Consider the following 19797-nt stretch of genomic DNA (forward strand, 5'->3'; position numbering starts at 1 on the left):
ATGAGGCAGCCTCATTAAATTTGAGGCACTCCTCAGAAAATGCCAGCACTTACATTTTTTATTTGGTTTTTGAGTACAGAAAAATAATAGAGCAGTTTTGCTGATGCAAAGAATAAAGAAAGCCCGCAACAGTTCAGAATGATTTTATCACCATAAATTCCCAATTGAAGTCCCTGTGTTTATTTCGTGAATCATGTTTGCCTACCTAACACTGCAAACATCACATAGCACCCTTGCAAGGCATCACGGAGGTACCCTAAGAGGAAGTTACCATTTAGGTTCACTGTATGGTATGTATGGATAAGCTCTGAAATTAGGTTTACTATTGGGGTATTTGGTCTTTAATCATAGCTGGTGCAAAGCAGTGTTCAGTTCTATTAAATATATTATAGTATTTGATAGAAATGTAATTTTGATATATCATTATATTTCAGCTAAAGTTGTTAGTACAGTCATGATTAACTTGAGTTTCCTATGATTATTCGTGTCTAGGAGAATCAATGGCTGAAAATAGCATTTGACTTGGTTTGTATATTGGTCCTCCAGCAGAGAGAGCCTGCATATGATCAGACAACGATGTATTTACATTTTAAAAGAAGCCTAACACCTAGCTGGTCAGACCTATCAAACAGGAAAAACAGCATATCAGATCAAGGAGTCTACATGTCTAAAAAGGATGCAAGAATTTCGTCTGGTAAATATGCACCTTTGGGGACGTCAGGAAGTTAACTGGCATAGTGTGGACCCACTAGAAATGAAGGGGTATGATAACAACCAGTCTGGCAAAGGCACTTAAGCCTGCTTAGAGAGCATAGATGGGTCTTCAGTCTTCCTAGGTACAAAGGAGTTGCTGAATCTGCCAGCCAAGGAGGTCGGGTAAGCCAAAATGAGAGGGAAATACAGGTGGTCTGACAGGCAGGGTCAGAGCCAAAAGCTGCATTTAGACGCCTGGAGCTGGTTAAGGACTGAATCTTTGGTTTTAAGGTGTAGGTATAAGAACAGGTCAATGATCTAGTAATTTCTTGTTTATTTACTCATATCTATCTCAGCATACACTTACTGGTTTCTTATGCTTATTCTGTTTTTATATAAATCCTTTTGGTTGGTTGTCTCCTTATTGGTTGCTCATGCAAGGAGTGACTTCTGGGTAGGTGATATCCAGGCCAACCCTCTCCAGAGAGGGGAGCCTAGAATTTTTTTCATAACCCAAAATTTGAAGGGCCCCTGCCTTGCAGTTGCAGAGTCCAGGCCCCAGGGCTGAGCACCTTTGGGTACTGGGATAGGGAGCTATCATGGGGCCACCTTGGTCTGTTCTTTGGGGCAGGTAGCAGTGCAGCAGGGGAGAAATTTGGGGCTCAGGAGGTCCTCTGCAAATGGGGTTTGTGACAAAAGGATCTCAAGGTACCCCAGGGAGCCACAGCCCCCCACCCTGTTGAAACTCACCAGTTTGAAAAAATGTATAACAGGGAATGGAAGAACATACATCAAGGAAGGTAGCCACCACTGTGCCCCTCCCTGACTGAGAATCACTGGGTTAAAGCCTGTACAAGGACAAGAAATGGTGTCGCTGCTGTCCCCGCTTTCCCCGGCTGAAAGCCATTGGTTTAAAGAACAAGGAACAGAGTCATCTCTGCCCCCTTCTCCCCAGCTGAGAATCTCCAGCTGAAAGAACAGATGACAAGGAGCAGAGCCACAGAACAACGGGGTCACAGAAGCCAGGAAAGTGCTCACGTTCAGGGTTCTAAATATGAAGAGCCTGGCTGAATTGGGGTGCTCTTTAACAAAGGACACCATAAAAGAAGAGCTCCCAACAGACACCACTGCAGGATCCTTTCCCACGTCCCTTGCACACTAAGGCCTCACCCACACGTTTACTTAAGAGGTTGCGAACCGGTAAACTGCTGCTGACGCCGTGACCCAGCCGTGCGCTGGCTCCAGCAGCCGACGATGGGGTGAGCCAAAGCCATGCCACACAAAAGGAAAATCCAACAAAAAACTCAACCTCACTCTGTGGCTGTTTCTTATTGCACCATTAACTTAAGGACTGCTGGGGCAAGTGGCTCTTTCTTATGACTAGGGATCCTGGTTTTCTGATTTAAAAAAAAACAAAACCCCAAACAAACCCCAATTTTTAGGTTTGAAAAAGTAACCCAAAATCCACATTTTTCCATTATTAAAATGAAATGTCACTGATATCTCTAGATATCTATATCTCAACATAGCGACATCTTGCCATCTAGATATCCCGACGTATTGACATCTAGATCTCCATATCTTTCTATCTAGATATTGATATCTATATATATATAGTGGGGTTTCATTTTAATCACGAAAAAATGTGGATTTGGGGATTACTTTTTAAAAGCTGAAAATTTAGGATTTTTCTTATCAGAGAAAACCAGGATCGGCGACAACGACCCCGCTCTGCTTCTGCTGCTGCTGTTCTTACAGAGCTCGCTAGCGTTCTTGCCTCTGTGACGCAATTGCTTCCTCGGGCGCAGGCCCCGCCCACCCCGGGGCGCGGCGTAGTTGGGCCAAAGCGAGGCGGGTTCTGTCGCTTTTAGAAGCGGGAGGGGGGTCGAACTGGGAGCGCGCCGGAAGTGACCCGGAAAGGTGGGTCAAGGGTCAGAGGTGACCGCCGCTGGGGAAGTGGGGGAGAGATGGCGGCGGCAGCCTGGGTTCGGTTCTTCTCGGTCGGCGGCCGCGCCGTGGCCCCCACGGGCCCGGCTCCCTGGCGCGGCTGAGGGGCCGCTGTGGGCTGCCGAGAGGGCGGGGCCGGCTCCGGCTGGCCCCCCCCGCTGCCAGCCTCTGGGCTCCTGAGGGGTCAGCTTGGAGCTCCGTCTGGCTGAGCTCTGCGTGACACACGTACAGGCATAGACAGACGTTGATTAGTTATAATAATATATCGGTTACAAGTCTTGACATGTTTAATATAATTATTACATTAACACGTATTTATTAACAGTTATTAATTACTTAAATTATTATAATAGTGTGTGTGTGTGTGTGTGTGTGTATGCATGTAGACACACGCACGCATAGTATACTAGCCAATTGCCCATCAGGAATGAAGCCAGGCTGCCATGGTGGGGGGGGCCAGGCCAACGCTTTCCCCTGCCAAATGTCATGGCAGGGCAAGGGGGGCGAGACCAGCACTGGCCTTTGCCCCCACCCCCTTCTGTTGGCTCAGTTGCTGCCTCCTCCAGGGAGGGGGGAGGCCAGCTGGCCTATTATAACAACTTATTATGCTATGATTATAATAACTTAAATCATTAGTTACTTGTATAATTATTACATTAATATTTATTTTAAACATCAACATTTATAACATATTAATAATAATAATAATAATAATTATCACTAATCAACATCTGTCTCTGCCTGTATGTGTGTCACGCAGAGCTCAGCCAGCGAGAGCCCCAGGCTGACCTCTCCCTTCCATCCCCTGTGTCCCTGTGATCATGGCAGTGCTCCACTGCACCACCACCTCCTGTCCCAATGTTGTATTTGCACTATGATTGGTTGTCTTGGGCAGCCAATCAGAGCGCAAATAAAGCGTTATGGACTGGCAGATTAAGGCTTTTATAATGTTAGAATGCATGTAGACACACAGAAATCATAGAAAATATTCAGTTAATTGTATACTAGTTATAATATGTGTGTATATTAGGGGTGGGGAAAAATGCAGGCCAGATGCTGCCCTCCAGGCCATTCTGCCTGGCCCTCTAGGCCCCTAAAAAAATTTGGAAAATCTTATATTTATCTCCCCCTGGTAGCCTGTCTCACGGGCCCTCTGGCTTGCCAAAACTTAGTAAGCAGCCCTCTGTCCAAAATAATTGCCCACCCCTGGTGTATATGTATATAATCTCAGGAGAGCTTGCATATCTCCTGTGTGTGCGCGCATATTTTTCTTTCTGTGAAATCATCTGAACCTTGACTGGTCTCGGCCTTGGGCCACTTAGCTGAAGTCATGGCTGAAGCTTTCGCGCCGCTGTCCCAACCTGAAGAGGGGCTTTCCCCTTCTCCTACATTTTGTTATTGTGTTTCCCCTATCATTCCCCCCCCAACACGCACTTTTAATTTGTTCATGTTCCCTAGTGGGCCTGGGGCCAATGTGGCATGCGGGCTTGGGTAATCCTTTAACTTGCCCTCCAATGTGGCAGTGGGGAGGGGAAGAAGAGAAGAGTGGCTGTCATGCGGGCTTGGGTGATCCTTTAATTTGCCCTCCTGTTTTTCTTCAGGCATGTTCATTGCTGTTGGGGAGGGCTGTGAGCGTGCCAGAAAGACCCGATGAGGACATGGTGAAGGCGAGAGCTTGAGCTGAATCTGGAGATACAGTTTCTCTGTGCGAAGCATGTAGGTCTTCTCAAATTTCGGCTTCAGTCACCTTTATTTAGGGTTGTAAGACTAAATCGAGGTTTGTGCATCCTGCCCCTTAGCATGCTTCCTTCTAGAAGAAGACTTGCAAGCACCTACAGATGAGTTCTAGTTTCCCTCCTGTACCTGGTTGTCTTTTGCCTGCTTGCATAGCCTTTTACATACCAGTGTGGAAAAGAGGAAATTTATGATTGTGGTTACTTTCTACCGACTTTCCTATTGAAAACTAAGCTTGTTATAAATGTGTGTTTTTTGTTTTTTTCCCCCCCCCCTCCTGCCCCAAAAAGTGCAGGATCATCTCCTGAAACTTCCCTTACACATGAGCTGCTAAAGGGTATTGTTATATTTAGAAATGGAGCAGTCCAATGTTAGGAAGTGCGGAAATAAGTTACCTGTCTAACCTAAATCTAGCTCCTTCAAGCATATACATCATGATGAAGACTCTGCTTGTTGTTTATGTAGGCTATACTCTTATAAGCATTGTTCCTAATTAATTGCATGTAATGATCAATGCTTATTTAATGAGTTGCATTTTTTTTTCCCCCCCCCTTACTGTTCACTGTGTACCTCCAGGCCACATTTAAAAGCTATGCAAACCTTTGTTTTGAAGACAGAATTCTGAATTTCATCTTGGGCTTTTCTATGGTGCCCATTCTTATGCGGCGAGTTGGCTTGAAAGTATACGCTGGCAGAGACTCCTAGGCAGCTACTGCTTGGTTGGCTTAAGATCTGCCTCTACTGGGAAAAGGCTGCTGACCCCTGACTTAATGTGATGTTGACTTAGGACTAGTTTGGTTGGGTAACATTTGACTTAAATGAATGGGGACTCTCAGTGATAGAAAGTTAGTGACCTTAAAGATGTTCTCTTTTATCTTGTACATCATAAGTAAATGAAAATAATACTTAAGGTTCATTTGAGGAAATCTTAACATTGTTCTCTTTTTCCTGTAATAAAGTTGGATGTTGATTAGATCATATTCATTTAATTACTTTGTGATATTGGTCCTTTTACAAGCTCTGCCATGAGGCAATTTGCACTTGTCAATTCAAAGCTAATTATGTTGCCAGACTGCTCTCTCACAAATGTGCTTTCATGTGTTTACTGTTTCTTTGCACTGCCTTTTGATCTACTCAGTTGTTTCTTCTTTACAAGGCTTCTCTGAAACACTGCTCCTGTCTTTTTCTTTTGCTTTCCAGATAGCTACTTGAACGCACTTTTCCTAGTTTTCAAACATGCTACATGTGATGGTATCAGTCAAGATCACTGATTAAGGGTCCAGGGAGAAGTGGGTAGGCAAAATAAACTTCTTTCCCTGCCAAATGTCTCATTGTAATCTTTTTTTCAGATGGTAGTACTAATGACACTATCCTTCCTCTTGGTCCTAGTGCTTTACCAATTACTATTGTCTCCTCTATCTCTGTACCACAACTTCTTTTCTTTTCCTTTCTTTCTTTCACTGTATGAGCTGGTTTGTGCTCTGACTTGGGAGCCAACCTTATTGGCAGCAGTCTCACAAATCAGTCCCGCACTTTCCCCAAGAACCCCTCTGATCCCTTTCTTTCCTTACCTGATCTGCTCAGCTTTCTGCTTCGTGCTGCTTGCTTGATATGGTCCTCTGCTTTCTGCTCTCTACCGTTGTGCTCTGTCTCCCTCTTCGAATCTGCTACACACCACACAGTTTGCCCATGCCACTTCTGGCATCCATGCTGCATGTTGGCCACCTTTGCTTAAGTTTTGATGTGGCCTACCACCTTGACCTCTTAACTAGTCTTCTGATGAAGTTGTTCAAATTGTAGTTGCATAGGTTTATTATCTTTGCTGCTGTCTTCCTGTTGCATCAATCTTTGGTGGCTTTTTCTTCTACACTGGTTCTCTTGATGCTGTAAGTTTTTGTACCTTTCCATTTCTTTTCTGTACTAGACAGATGCAAGAATAGTTAGGTGAAACAGAATCAGTCCACTAGGTAGATCTACCTCTTGCCCAAGGATCCCTGTCAGAAAGACCATTGGGATGGGGGGGGGGGTGGCTGTTCTCCTGCTCCCCGCTTTTGCTGAGGGTCACTGCCTTTTGAGAGTCTGGATCTGACTGAGAAGGGAGTGTGTGTGGCTGGAGAATGCATTCTTTTAACAGCTGCTGCTCTTTGTCTACCCAGCCTTCAGTGGAAGTTTCATTTGTCCCTTTCCTCTTGTCTGGTACCAGATCTCCCCAGGAAGCACGCTTCTAACTCTCAACTGGTTATCTTAAAAATGTACTTCTGATAAAGATGCTGTGAAATACAATGTCAAGTTAAACTTGTTGGCATGAAACGAATCTGAAAGAAAATTCTTGTTTTAGTGTTCTCCCAGTGTAGAAATGGTTACAGAGTGAACTTAATAAAAAAAACTTTTTATATGCATGATCTCTTCTCCCTCCTGTATTCGCATAATAGGATCACAGGAAAGTATGGCTGGAAGGGTCCTCGCAAAGTCGTCTAGTCTACTGGTTCTCAACCTTTTTTGTACCACAACTCATTTGTAAACATTGCTTATCCCTGACCCAGTGCCCCTCACTCCTGACCTGCTGCCCCCTGCCCTCAGGCCTCAGCTCCTCTGTGTGGGATTGGGCAGAAGGGGTTGTATGTGGGGCAAGAGGGGCCCCAAGCAGCCCCTTACAGACTGAAACTCTAACAGCTTGTAAAGGAAAAGCCAGTTTTCCACATCTTTTCTCCTTTTAAAGGAGAATCCATTTTTAGGTTTGGGTTGGTTTGTTTGTGTGTGGTTTTTTTTTTTGTTTTTTTTTTTTTTTTTTTTGTTTTGTTCTCGGTGATTTCCTGCAACCTATGGGTTGAGAAACACTGATGCTTAGGTAGGATCATCCCTGACCAAACCATTCTAGCCAAGTGTCTGTCCAACCTGCTCTTGTGAAATCTCCATCCCTGGAAATTTTCAACTTCCCTAGATAGCCTCTTCCAGTGCTTGACCACCTTCACAGACAGAGTTGTTCCTAAACTTCCTCTGCTTCAGCTGAAGGCTGTTGTTCCTAGTCCTGACCTGTCCCCTTCAGCCTCTAAGAGCAAGCCCATTGTCAGTCAGTCAGTCAGTCAGTCAGTCAGTCAGTCAGTCAGTCAGTCAGTCAGTCAGTTGAAGACTGTTATTAAATCCCTGCTTAAACTTCTCTACTCTAGACTAAACCCTAGGTTCTTCAGCCTTTATTTGTTAAGTCATGGTTCCCAGGCCCCTAATCACTTGTTGCCCTGTACTGGACTCCTTCCAAACTGTCCACATACTTCTTGAAGTGCAGGGCCCAAGACTGGATACAGTATTCTGTGTGAGCCCTTGCCAGTGATAAAAGGGGAAAGAATTGCTTCTCTTGGTGTGTCGTTTAAGTGACACTTTTGTTAATACAATTTGGTATGCTATTGGCTTTTTTTGCAACAAGAGAACACTTCAGTCATATGAAGGTTATGGCTTACTGTAATCCCCAGTCCTTCTCTGCACTACTGTAACCTAGCTAGTTTCTCACCAGTTTGTATTTAGGCACCCAATTATTTTGGCCATGGTGCAGGACTTTGCACTTGTTCAATCTCATCTGATTGACTGCCAATCACTCTTCCCCTGCCCAGTCTATCCAGCTCAGTTTGGATCATAGCCCTATTCTCCATCATGTCTTCACCCAACTTTGGTGTCATCCATCAATTTGAAAAGTGCATATGGAGTCCCATCCAAATCTTTACTGGAGTTATTAAAACACAGGACAGACCCCTTTGGAGCTGTGCTTGATACCTTTTCCCAACTGACCTTGAGCCATTGAATACTTACTGAGTGTGCTGATCCAACCTATTATGTATCCACATAACAGTACTTTCACCTAGTTTAGGAGTGCTCACCCATTTGGCCTTATGAGCCAGATAAGTGGGGCCTGTCCCTAGGCTGGATCCAGCCCTATGTGCCAAGATTATGTCCTGGGGCCTTGGCATTGTCCCTGCATTCTAGGATTGGACCCTGATGGCTTGCAACCACTTCCCTTCAGGGATTGGAATCTGGTACCGCTCTTTCCCGCCTTCTCACCATGGGATTGGTTTCCAGGGGCCTGGCATTACCCTCTCTGGTGCCAGTGCTTGGGGATTTAGTCCCAGGGGCCTAGTGCTGCCCCTTCCAGTTAGGACTGGTCCCTGGGGGCCTGGTACCACCCCCCTTTCACAGGAATTGCTCCCCAGGGACCTGGCTACTACCCTTCTGGCCCCAGTGCATTGGGAGTGGGGCCTGGGAAACCTGCGCTTCCCCCGTTCCAGCCTCTTACACCAAGCTTGGGTCCTAGGGCTAGCACAGCTCTTCCCAGCCTTCAGCTTGCCAGGGTTGGACCCTGGGCCCTATGCTTTCCCTTGCCCGACCCCATGCACTGGGATCAGCTAATCAAGCCTGTGTCGGAGGGGCCCAGGGCCCCCCCTTCAGGTCTGGAAGTGGTGATTGGGAGTGGGGTAGCCAAATTTACAGACTTTTTGGCAATCCTGTGTACTAGATGATCTGGGGTCATGGCTTGAATCTGAGCCCGCTGGCTGGGGGGTTGAGCGCTCCTGGTCTAGTCTTTCATAGTTGGTAGGGTCAGAAGGGCCCTAAGCAGATCATCTAGTCTGACCCCCTGCCATGGGCAGGAAAGGATACCGGGGGCAAATGACCCCAGCTACGTGAAGACCCCCAGGGTAGGGGCAAGCACCACTTCCTTTGGAAGTTGGTTCCAGCTCCTAGCCACCCTGACAGTGAAGTAGTGCCTCCTGATATCTAGCCTGAATCTACTCTCAGTCAACTTCTGGCCGTTGTTCCTTGTTACCCCCAGTGGTGCTCGGGGGAACAGGGACTCTCCCATTGCCTGTTGGTCCCCCTTGGCAAGTTTATAAGCGGCCACTAGATCCCCTCTCAGCCTTCTTTTGTGGAGGCTGAACAGGTTTGGGTCCTGTAGCCTCTCTTCGTAGGGCCTGCCCTGCTGCCCCCTGATCATGTGAGTGGCCCTCCTCTGGACCCTCTCAATGCTGTCCACATCCCTCCTGAAGTGCAGCGCCCAGAACTGGACGCGGTACTCCAAGTGTGGCCTGATCAATATCGCATAGAGGGGAAGGATCACCTTGGAACTGCTCGTGATGCATCTGTGGATGCATGACAAGGTGCGGTTAGCCTTCCTGACCATGTCCCCACGTTGGCAGCTCATGTTAATCTTGGAATCAACAGTGATTCCAAGATCCTTCTCTGCCTCTGTGCTTTCCTTAGTTTGTTAATGAGAACCTTGTGAGATATCCAGGGGTCAGAAATACCTGTGCAAAAAGAAAAGCGGAGCGATGTGCACAGGGGCAGCACACACTGCTTAAAACCAGAGCCTGGCTGGCTGGAATCACGCTCCGGCTGCCGGCCAGGCTCTGAGCGGCAAGATCACTGCTGTTGCAGCCCCAGGAGGCCCCCAGATCCCCAGGTAAGGCTGCTGGGGCCAGCCCAGTATCCCACCAGCCTCCCCTATCCCACCCAGGATAACCTGCTGTGCACCAGAGCACTTGGCACAAGTGTTTCCCGGGGACCGCTAGTGGCAGTGCAAGGTGTCCCGCAGCTAGTTGTCCTCAGGGAATGAAACCTTCACACTCATGTGGATGTGGCTCTGGTGATCAAATCCAGGAAGCAAATTTGTCAACACAAAAGCCTCTCTTAGGTTTTAGGACAATCAGTGCTATATAGAGAGATTTATAGAGGTTTCTATTCTAAGCTTTATAGAGTTCTGGTGTAAAACAAGGTAAAAGTTTGGACTGGGAGTCTGGTGGAAAGCAAGTGAAATATGCAGCAAGCAATTAAGCACAGTTGTTGCTGTCTGATATCCTCTCATCTGTGATCAGCAGCCTGGGTATTGTAGTTTATTACAGGAGAGAAGCAGTGGGATGTCAACAGGAGTGTAGAGGATGCTTAATTTTTTTTCCTATGGATAGTAAAGGCTCTTAACCTTTATACACTTCTTGCTTTCGGAAGTAGTTTAAAACATCTTTTAAATAAATCGAGCTCTCATTCTCTCAGTCCAGATTAGATGTACTATATCTTCTTCCTCGGGTGCTGATTCTATAATTTACCTTGCTTGGGCAATATCCCTGGCAGCCATTACTGAGTTCAGCACATGTGAGAGTTTTGTCTGTTTTGCTATTGAAGCATCTCTTTCCAGTGTTTTAGAAGAATCAACTATTTCTGTTCTTTAGCTTCAACTTTTACAAAATGTTGAAGCAAGGTAGCTAAACCTGTCAATAAACTATTGGTGTTGAGGAGGGGGATTCATAATAGCCCAGTTGCCACCTTAACCATACAGCTGTGGTGTCTAGTAAATAACATGCAGCATTTTATCTTGTAAAATGATCTGGGCAGGGTTTTAACAAAGTTGTATGCAAGTGCTGGTAAGGAAGTTTGAGTAGAAACTGTGCATGGAGAACTTAAGCCTTAATTAAATCAAATTCACTCACTCCTAGCCCCAAAGATGATGAATACAATTTCTTGTAAAGTGACCTGATAAAATATCTTTCTGTGTCTGAAGTCACGCATGCAGCTTCAGTTATTTTTCTTTTGCTCCTAGTTTTATGTAACAGAGTGAAATTGAGCCACACTGCATAAACATAGCGTTGCATTAGTGGATACAGGAAATAAAAAAGACAGAATTTCTCCCCTTATTCCTGCCAAATAAAACTACTTATACTTGCAAGAAAATCCATACTTGCCTATTGCCTGCCTTTTTTTTTTTGTGGACTATGTTAAGGGAGCCAGCCTAAGCAGAGATGAGCAGAATCTGTTCTGGGATATTAAACAGTGCCTGGGTTGCTTTCTACTTGCAGCTTGTAAAATGAGAATAACGCTTGGAACTGCTCCAGTGTTTCAGTATTTTCCTTATTTTCCCCAAAGTGAGTTTTAGACAACAGTAATGTTTCCTCTGATCCACCCCCTTTCTCCCCTCTCTTGGGGCCCCAGTTTTTGTACATCACTTGTGAATGTATTGCATGAAGGGTGGTAAGCAAAAAGAGGAAAAGCAGGCAGAGAGAGAACTGTGAAGAATGGGGTTTATTTTTTTTCCTTCTCGGTGAACTGACTGGGTTTGTCTATGGTTCAAATAAAACTAACAAAATTCTGAAGTACTGTCCAACACTCCTGTGAATACATTTTTTTTCATGCAAACAAGTGAAATTGACTGTAAATGTGCAGCTTTATGTTTTACTTTCCTTGAATTATAAAGCTAAGCCAACAGTATATAAACAGTGAGAGGTGAATATAGCCAAGATTTTTAAACCTCAGTAGGAGTGCCTTGACTTCCAGAAATACTGAGTCCTTGCAGCTCTCATTGATCTTTTCAGGCTGCTTCTGCTACCTAGAAATCCAGCTGTAGACTTAAGAGTGTAACTCCAGGACGTATAAAATATAAACCAATATTTTACATTTTTGCTTGTAGTGGGGTCTCTTCAAGCTATTTTTTTCTGATATTGTGTCTCTGTACTCCAGTCATTCTTATCATGCACCAAGTTTAAGCAGTCTCCCAAACTTTAAATAGATCTTTTTGACAGGCTTACTTGCAAAAATCCATCTTCTTTTGTACAGTGATCAGGTCTCCTCAGAACCTTTTCTTCTGAGGTAAAGACTAATCTGTAAGACTTTTCTCCATTTCTCAAACTGATCTAATGCCCTCCTTTGTATCTTTCCCAGTAATTTAATGTTTTACAATCTAATGCTCACAAAATTTGTGTGGAGTTTCACACAAGATCCTTGTAGATGGAAATAATTAACTCTAGTGATCAAGAGAGGTCGTGGTGTTGGTCTGAAGTCAGACAGAGCATAGGGAAGGATTAATCTCTAAGGTTACCCAGCCTTCTCTTGCTTAAGTTGCTTTATCTTAAAAGTGAAGTGCCCTGTTTGAGACCCAGAATGGTTTTCTGTAGCTCAGTATATAGTGTAGTAATGGGACTGAAATACTGTATTGGTCTTCAGCAAAACAAGATGAGACACCCTGATTATTAACTCTGTAGTAAAAGCAGAGTGCTGTCATTATTTATTTATTTTTTTATTTTATATATTAATGTTGATGCTTTGCACATAATTTTCTTTTAATGGGCTATATGAGCATACTAAACCAAATGAAGTCAGTCATAGGAGTAGCAGATGCTCAGGAGCTGAAAATTGGGTCTATGTTGCCTTTATCTTTTTCACTCTACCAACTTTAATGTACACCTTCTATAGGTGTTTTTGTGAGTTCAGAAGTATTTACTGTTTGTTGCTTGGGTGGATCAGCAGCATGAGTGACTAGATCAAAATCAGCTGCTTGTAATATTAGAAATGGAAACCCATGAGTTCTAATAAGTGTCTTGCTCTACTGGAAAACCTTTCAGATAAAACACTCTGTTTTATATTGTACAGGAGCAGCTGTACTCTAGAATTAAGATGGTCTGAGTTTCAGCCTAAAATCGGTATGCCAGCGCAGGTATCGGGGTGGGCTGCTGCTTTGATTATATTTGCTAAAGGGATTCCTGTGATACCGCTTCTCTTGGAATTACCTATTTAACATTTTTACAATTCTCCTTTTGAGCGTGAGATAGAGAACAAAGGCATGGAGAAAAATTCATGCAACTTGTTTCAGTAAGAGACCTGCAGTGCGATCTGGTATCTTTCACTAAGTATATGTTCCAGTACTACTTAATAAGATAAGAGGTGAGAGTTCATTTTGCCTTGTGAAGCAAACAGCTGGACTGCTGGGACTCATGCAAGGTCATGCATGGCTCACAGCCACTGCATGCACCCTGCTGACTCAGCCTGTGAATGTTACCAAGACATGCGTGGGCTCAGGATCAGTCCACGTGCTTCTGCAGTTCTGTCAGGGTTGCAGAAACCAGTCCTCGTTGCTGTCCACTTTCCCATGTCTTTTATCAGTAGGTTTAAAACAGGAGTTGAATGCTTCTGAAGTGCCAGTGCCTAGCTACTGGTGGAAAAGTTGGTGCTATAGTCTGCACACATCTGGAGTTGAAAGTCTGGGTGCTTTGCTCTCTATAGATCTGCAGAAGGCAGGGCAGGTGACACCTTGGGGACTAACTAGTTCTGTAGCTATTATTTTTCATTCTCCTCTGCAGAAGAAGCTGGGAATATTCAAAAGTCAGGCAGAACTGTAAGGTGTGCAGTGTGCCCAGCAGCATAACTGCAGCAGAAGTTATGGAAGCAACTGGCTTAGTTCAGGAGTTCTCAGACTTTTTATGCCGCAGCCTGGCAAGCCATGGCCAGCAGTCACAGCTGGCAGACAGGTAAGGATACTCCCACCCACTGGGCTGTGGCCCAGGAATTGAGAATCTCTGGCTTAGTTCTTTCTCTCTCTATCTCTTCCAAATCCAGCAATGGCAGTCTATAGTTTAAAAATGTAGCAGAGCAGTTCTTGGTGCTCAGAAAACATTTTGAGGCAATATTTACCCTTTCTGGTCCTGTTGGCTTGGATTACATATGCATAAAGTAGTGGTTTTATGTTATGAACTGAAAAATTAAAATTTTGCTCAGTAGAAAAGTACTCTGCTTATTTGTTTTAATGGTGCTGATATTGTGCAAATTTTGGCTGCAGTAGCTCCTGTTTTGGATGGATTCATAAGTAATTTTTAATAACTTTTGGCTTTGATCTTGGAAAATGTTTTGCTATTTAGACCCAAACTTGTTTTTAGTTTAGCAAGTTGAATTTGTAAATGCTATTGTTATATGCAACAACATTGGTCAGTATGTACTGCCTCTGATTAATATTTTTTTTAACAAAGACTTTTTTTTGATAGCTGGTCTGCTTATCCAAAAGCTACAGAACTCTGTTTCCAGACAGGTTGGTTGTAGAATATCTGAAAGGATGCAGAAGGTAAACATAAGTCTGATTAGCAAGGATCCTGGTTGTCTCTGATTTAAAACTAGCAAATTCTCTGATTTAAAAACACCCAAATCCACATTTTTCCATGATTAAAATGAAGTGCCACTATATATATAATATAGGTATCAGTTGAACACAAAATTTTATTGATTTATATTTACAATTTTAAAGCAATTTGGAAGCCAGCCAGTGCCTCAATCACTATAATAAAATAAATTCTAAATACTTATAAATTTTTGTGTTTGATTTTTGGGTTTTTTATCATGGAAAATCAGAGCTCCCCTGCCCCTTTGCTCACCAGAACATGTGTCCAGCTGCGGTCGGTCGTCTCCCTCCTCACTGCTTTGTGGTGCTGAGCAGCCCTGATATTCTGCTGCCCTGCCATAGCCCCCCAGTCCTGCTGGTGCCCCTCAGTCTGCACCTCCCCAGCCCTGCTGGAGGGGGCTCCCAGCAACCAGGGCTACAGGGCCAGGGACCCAGGTTCGCAGCCCCCTACCCCCCTCAGCAGTGCTAGAGACCCAGCTGCTGCCTGTAGGAAGCAGCAGCTGCTGTGGTGGAGCAGAGCGTGGAGCCCAACTTCCCCTCCCTTGTGAGTGGCACAGCTGGAGCAGAGCCTGTGTGGGGCACACATGTAGGCTGTCTGCTATGGGTTTGGGGCTCCCCGCCCTGCTGTCCTTCTCCCAGGGCCTCTGCAGCCCAGCAGGCAGGACTCAGCACAGCAGGGCCAGGCAGGGAGGCTTGGTGCCACCGCTGGGAGCCCTACACTGCTGGGTGGGCAAGGGACACCTCACCATGGTACACAGGGCTTGCAGCAGCGGCACTGAGCTTCCTTACCCCGCACTGCCCTGTCATGCTGGGTCCCTTCCACTGGGCTGCAGAGGCCCTAGGGGGAGGGCAGCAGGGCAGGAAGCCCAAGCCTGCAGCCTGCCTCTGTCTTGCCCTCAAATCTGGGGGACAGGTGTCCCCTATGCCCCCTTGGGAGTGTGCACAGCGGCAGGGAGCTGCCCCCAACATGCCCCATGGATGAGCTGCCTGGGCCCTGTGACTGGACGTTCTGGCTCCAGGCCCCAAGTGCCATGTACTGCCCCAATTGGGCTGCGCTTCCAGCCCAACTCCTTCCCTCACCCTCACTATGGTGGCCTCAATATACAACCCCTGCCCCCCCCCCACTCCCCCCCCCAGCTGACAGACTTACCTGTGGTGGGCTGCTCTCCAGCCTGCCTGGTGGCCATGTACATACAAACATGCACGTGGTGGCCCCTGCCTGACCGCCCTTCTCCTGCTCTCTTGAGCCCCTTGCAGGCTGGAACTCTGCCAGTCTGCAAGGGGAAAACTACTGTTTCCCACATTTTTCTCCTTTAAAATGAGGAAGTCCAGGGTTTACTGTGGTTTTTTGTGGCAAGTGGAAAACCCAGATCCCTGCTGATTAGTAAGTGTGGCTTTTTGTCTGTTAATAAGTAGCTTCCCACGGATTCATTTTTAACTCATTTGTCATATGCTTCAGATCTTTTAGCCTGTCAACTTGTTAACAAGAGTGAGGTATAACATTTGTGGTTGACAATTACTTTTATTTATTTAGCTCCATATATAAGAAATACAAGACCCAAGTATGACCTTTTAAGAAACTTGTCTGTATTTATGAAAATGTGTAAAATACTTGCTCCATTTCATGCCGTCAGCATCAAATATAGTAAAAAGGAATGTCAGATTTTAAACTAATTCTACTCTGTTAATCATGATCTAGGTTACAAGGAACCCCAACCCTGTTAACGGCAATTAGAGGGAGAGCAGGACTTTTGTAGCCCGTGGGGGCTGGCTGTTGCAACATCTAGTCCCAACAAGAACTCTAGCCTTGAGGCTGGAGCCTGCTAAGGACCTTGGAAAGGCTGCAGGGTAAGAATAGCTCAACAGCTCATTAGGCTGAGTAGGAACTGCTGGGAACATCTCTAGGTGCAGCAATGGGTTGATCAGTAGGTTATCCAGATGGGGCAGGGCTTGTGTGTAAGAACCATAGAAATTAAGGGCTGGAAGGGACCTCAGAAGATTGAATCCAACCCCCCTGGTCTGGGCAGGAATACTGCTGAGAGCAAATGATTCTAGAAAGGTGTCTATTCAGTCTCCTCTTGAAGACTTCCAAGATTGGGGATTGCACCACATTCTTGGAAAGACTATTCCATATTATGGTCACCCTTACTGTAAAGAAGGTTCTTCCTTACAACAACGTGAAACCACCCTCTAACAGTTTATGGCCTCTGCTCCTTGGCCTCCCCTGGCGCATCCTAGTGAACAGTTTTTCTCCCAGCTCCTGATATTCACTCCTTGAATCCTTATAGATGGCCACCAAGTCCCCCCTCAGTCATCTCTTCCCCAATATCTTCTACACTCTGAGCTGGAGTGGGCAGTTCAGGCCTTCAGACTGCTGGGGAAGGAGCTGGGAGGCTGAGCTGGCTGCCAAGAAAAGAGGAAGTAGGTACACTGGGGCTGGGGGATCTGAGGCTATTCCTTATGAAGGTGGCCCTGAGGGGGGTTGAGTTTGATTTAGAATCAGATGGTTAATCCTTTTTGTGTTGGTTTTCTTTCCTTTATTTAAGTTTGTGACCTGAGGACCAGGTTGTAGCTGTAGGGGATGTCTAGAGGCCATGGAACAGGATGCCAGGGGTACTGCATGCTTGCAAGAGCAGCTTTGGTCAGAGACATGTGGGGCTTGGTCCCAAGAACCCAGAGTCTTCAGCAGGGGACCTATACTGAGGGAACTCAGCCAGATAAAGGCAGAGGTCAAGAAGGCTGAAGCCCAGACCAGGGTTTGGGGCCTGCAGGGCCAGAGTCTGTTTTACACTAAGAGATCCCCTACGAGAGGCCAAATAAGTCGTCTGCAAGGCATGGATGTTACTGGAGGTTATGACTCTAGCCCCTAAGGCGACTAAGACCCTCATTGTGTGGGCAGAGAAGAAAAAGGCACCAAGGATTAGGCCACCCCTACCTCTATGGGCGATGACCTGTTTTTATACTTGCGACATCAAGTTGTGGCAGGATAGAGATTGGAGACAGGAAATATGGGCAGGCCAGTCTGGCCACTAGGGGCTCCTGACTCCAGGTAAGGCAGAATACCCAAGCCTGTCACAATATACCAATAAGCAACTTAATTGCAGCATTTTCAGATTTATGCATCATTAAACTGTGGTGGAACCTGATACAGTGAAAGCTCTGATATCCAGCATCCCCGCTGGAATGGGGGATGCCGGATAACAAAATATGCTGGTTAATTGAGCAGCCCCGGCTGCCGCTTCTCCCACCATGTCTGGGGCATCCCTCTGCCCCTCCCGTGGCATTGCCGCCTGTCCTGTGAGCCCCGCGGGACAGGGAGGCAGGCCCTGTGCTGCCTGTTATGCCCCCGGGCCATGGGGGCTCGGCAGCGCAGGCTGCTTTGCCCCAGGCTGTGGGGGCTCGGAGAAACTGGAAGTGCCACGGTGGGCACTTCCGGTTTTACTTTATCTTACAAGTCAGCGTGCCGGTTAGTGGAACTTGCTGGCTTGTAAGATGCCGGATAGCGCAGCTTTTACTGTATAAGACCTTTGACTTGGTCATTTCCAGTATCATTTACTGCAGCTGCTCAACAATACTGTCAATACTGAGCACAAGTTCAGTAGTCTTAATGTAATTAAACTTCTCATCTTGAATTCAGTGAATTATTGGGGTTGCTACCAGCTCTTCTTCCGTATGTTACCTACTATATCCTACTACAAAAGCAACTTTTTTGAGCAGCTTACACATCTGATGTTTGTAGCAAGCCTATGAAATGAAACAGAGAGAATGGCTTTTCTCTAGAGGAGTGCTTTCTTTGCCCCATGAAATTCCATTTAGATTTTGGTGAGTTGAACTGTTAATCTCTATTTCCTTTCTGTCAATTATGTTCCTCAAGAAAACTTTGGCAGCATGCCACAATGAAAATTGAATGCAAACATTCTTAAGAGCTAGGCCTATGTTGCTTTGAAGACAGCCATCTGCTTGACTGTTGATGAATTTTTGGCATTTATTTGTCCCTAAAGTTGAAAAAAAAAGTTCTATGCTTGTGTGATGGTGTATGTATTTAAATAAAATACAAATAAGATTTTAATTCTACTTTTTGTATAGCCTTTTATATTGTATGAATCTTGGGTGGGATTTTTATGGTTTGATTTTCATTTCTCATAATGAAAACCAAACCTAAGTAAATTCTTTATGTATTTTTTCCACTTAAATGTTATTCCAGGAGTTTCAGCTTGCTGCTGACTCAAAATGAACACAGTGTTAATTGATGTTGAAATTCATTTTGACGACTACTTTCGACATATTAAAAAATCCTCTTATGATTTATTAGTCCTCTGTGGGAACACATTTATTTTAGAAACATTCAGTAATAATATACTTGGAGTATGTTGACAAACTGGTATTCTTGCAGTAGTAGAATGATGGCACATGTTCTTAGGCAATGTGTCAGCTCCATATGTTAGGACAAAAAAAAGAATTTGATGTTCGTGCAAATAGAGGCCAAATAATATTGAATTAAGCCGGGTACAATGTGGGCATGCTTTTTATTCTTCCGTAGCCATTAGCTCTGTCCATTCAATTTTAACACTTTATGGAAACAGTGCAGAAGTAGTCAGTATTAGTCTTCTTTTGTCACTGGCAGTAGTGGATGAAGAATCTGGGGGTAGGTACTAAAGGAACCAGGACCACAGTGTTTTTTTTCTGGCATGGGACCAGTGGTTTTGATGCAACTTCTCAGTCTCTTTTTGAAGTTGGTTTGTTTGTATTAGAGGGGAGGTTTCCCACTGAAGTTGAGCTTTCGCTCTCTCTTGCTAATAAATCAGTTGTAGCATTTTAATTTGCTTGGGCTGTGGAGGGAGACTCTTGCGAGTGACTTTTTTCTTACTGGCCAGTCCTTTCCAGCCAAGTTAATTGGGTCATGGTGGAGATATTTGTTAATAGTCAAATCTTAATTCAGGTGTGGTGAACAGAAGGTTTCCTCCTGGTACAGGCAACCCCTGCTTAATGCTATTTTGCTTAGCACTTTCTCTATAATGCTCATTTTAAATTGATGCCTGATTTCACTTGACGCTCAGTGAGTTTTGTTATAATGCTCATGGTCGCCTCGTATAATGCTTTGGTCATTAAAAACAGTTGCAGTCACCATCTTGGATTGTCGGATACTTTCAGTTTCACTTAATGCTCGTTTTGCTTAACACTTGGTTTTTCAGGAACCAATTAAGAGTGCTAAGTGGGGGTTACCTGTATGGTCCCCCTGGAGATAGAAACCATCCGTTCTTGTCTCTCTTTCCTTTCCATTGAATTACCCTAGCAAATTAGCAATCTGAGGAACTGAAAAAAGCTCACCAGACTCCTTCCTACTGCACAAGGGTCACGGGGGCTAATTTTTGGGTAGAAGACCTCCAAAGAACATAGCAGTGTTAAAGTCTGTGCTATTGATGATTCAGTAATCAGTACTCTTATCTGTAGTGTTGCCCCATTATAAGGATGGGGATCTGGCTTAGTGTTGAGATCATAATTATTTGTAG

General features: G+C 45.0%; 1 protein-coding gene across 4 annotated transcripts in view; it reads left to right on the plus strand.

Annotated features, from left to right (window-relative positions):
- The first annotated feature begins 2511 nt into the window (after window positions 1-2511).
- LCLAT1 (lysocardiolipin acyltransferase 1) overlaps window positions 2512-19797 on the plus strand; it is a 241131-nt gene continuing 223845 nt past the window's right edge. Inside the window, exons 1-3 of one of the 4 annotated variants that reach the window (XM_025216037.1) lie at window positions 2512-2613; window positions 4242-4356; window positions 5575-5667. The gene's annotated coding sequence lies outside the window, so the exon portion shown is untranslated. The remainder of the gene's footprint in view (window positions 2614-4241; window positions 4357-5574; window positions 5668-19797) is intronic. The other 3 variants (XM_025216023.1, XM_025216042.1, XM_006016587.3) reach the window with 3 other exon arrangements.

Source organism: Alligator sinensis, unplaced genomic scaffold (genome assembly GCF_000455745.1).
Source record: "Alligator sinensis unplaced genomic scaffold, ASM45574v1 scaffold138_1, whole genome shotgun sequence".
In the NCBI taxonomy this organism is placed as follows: domain Eukaryota; kingdom Metazoa; phylum Chordata; order Crocodylia; family Alligatoridae; genus Alligator; species Alligator sinensis.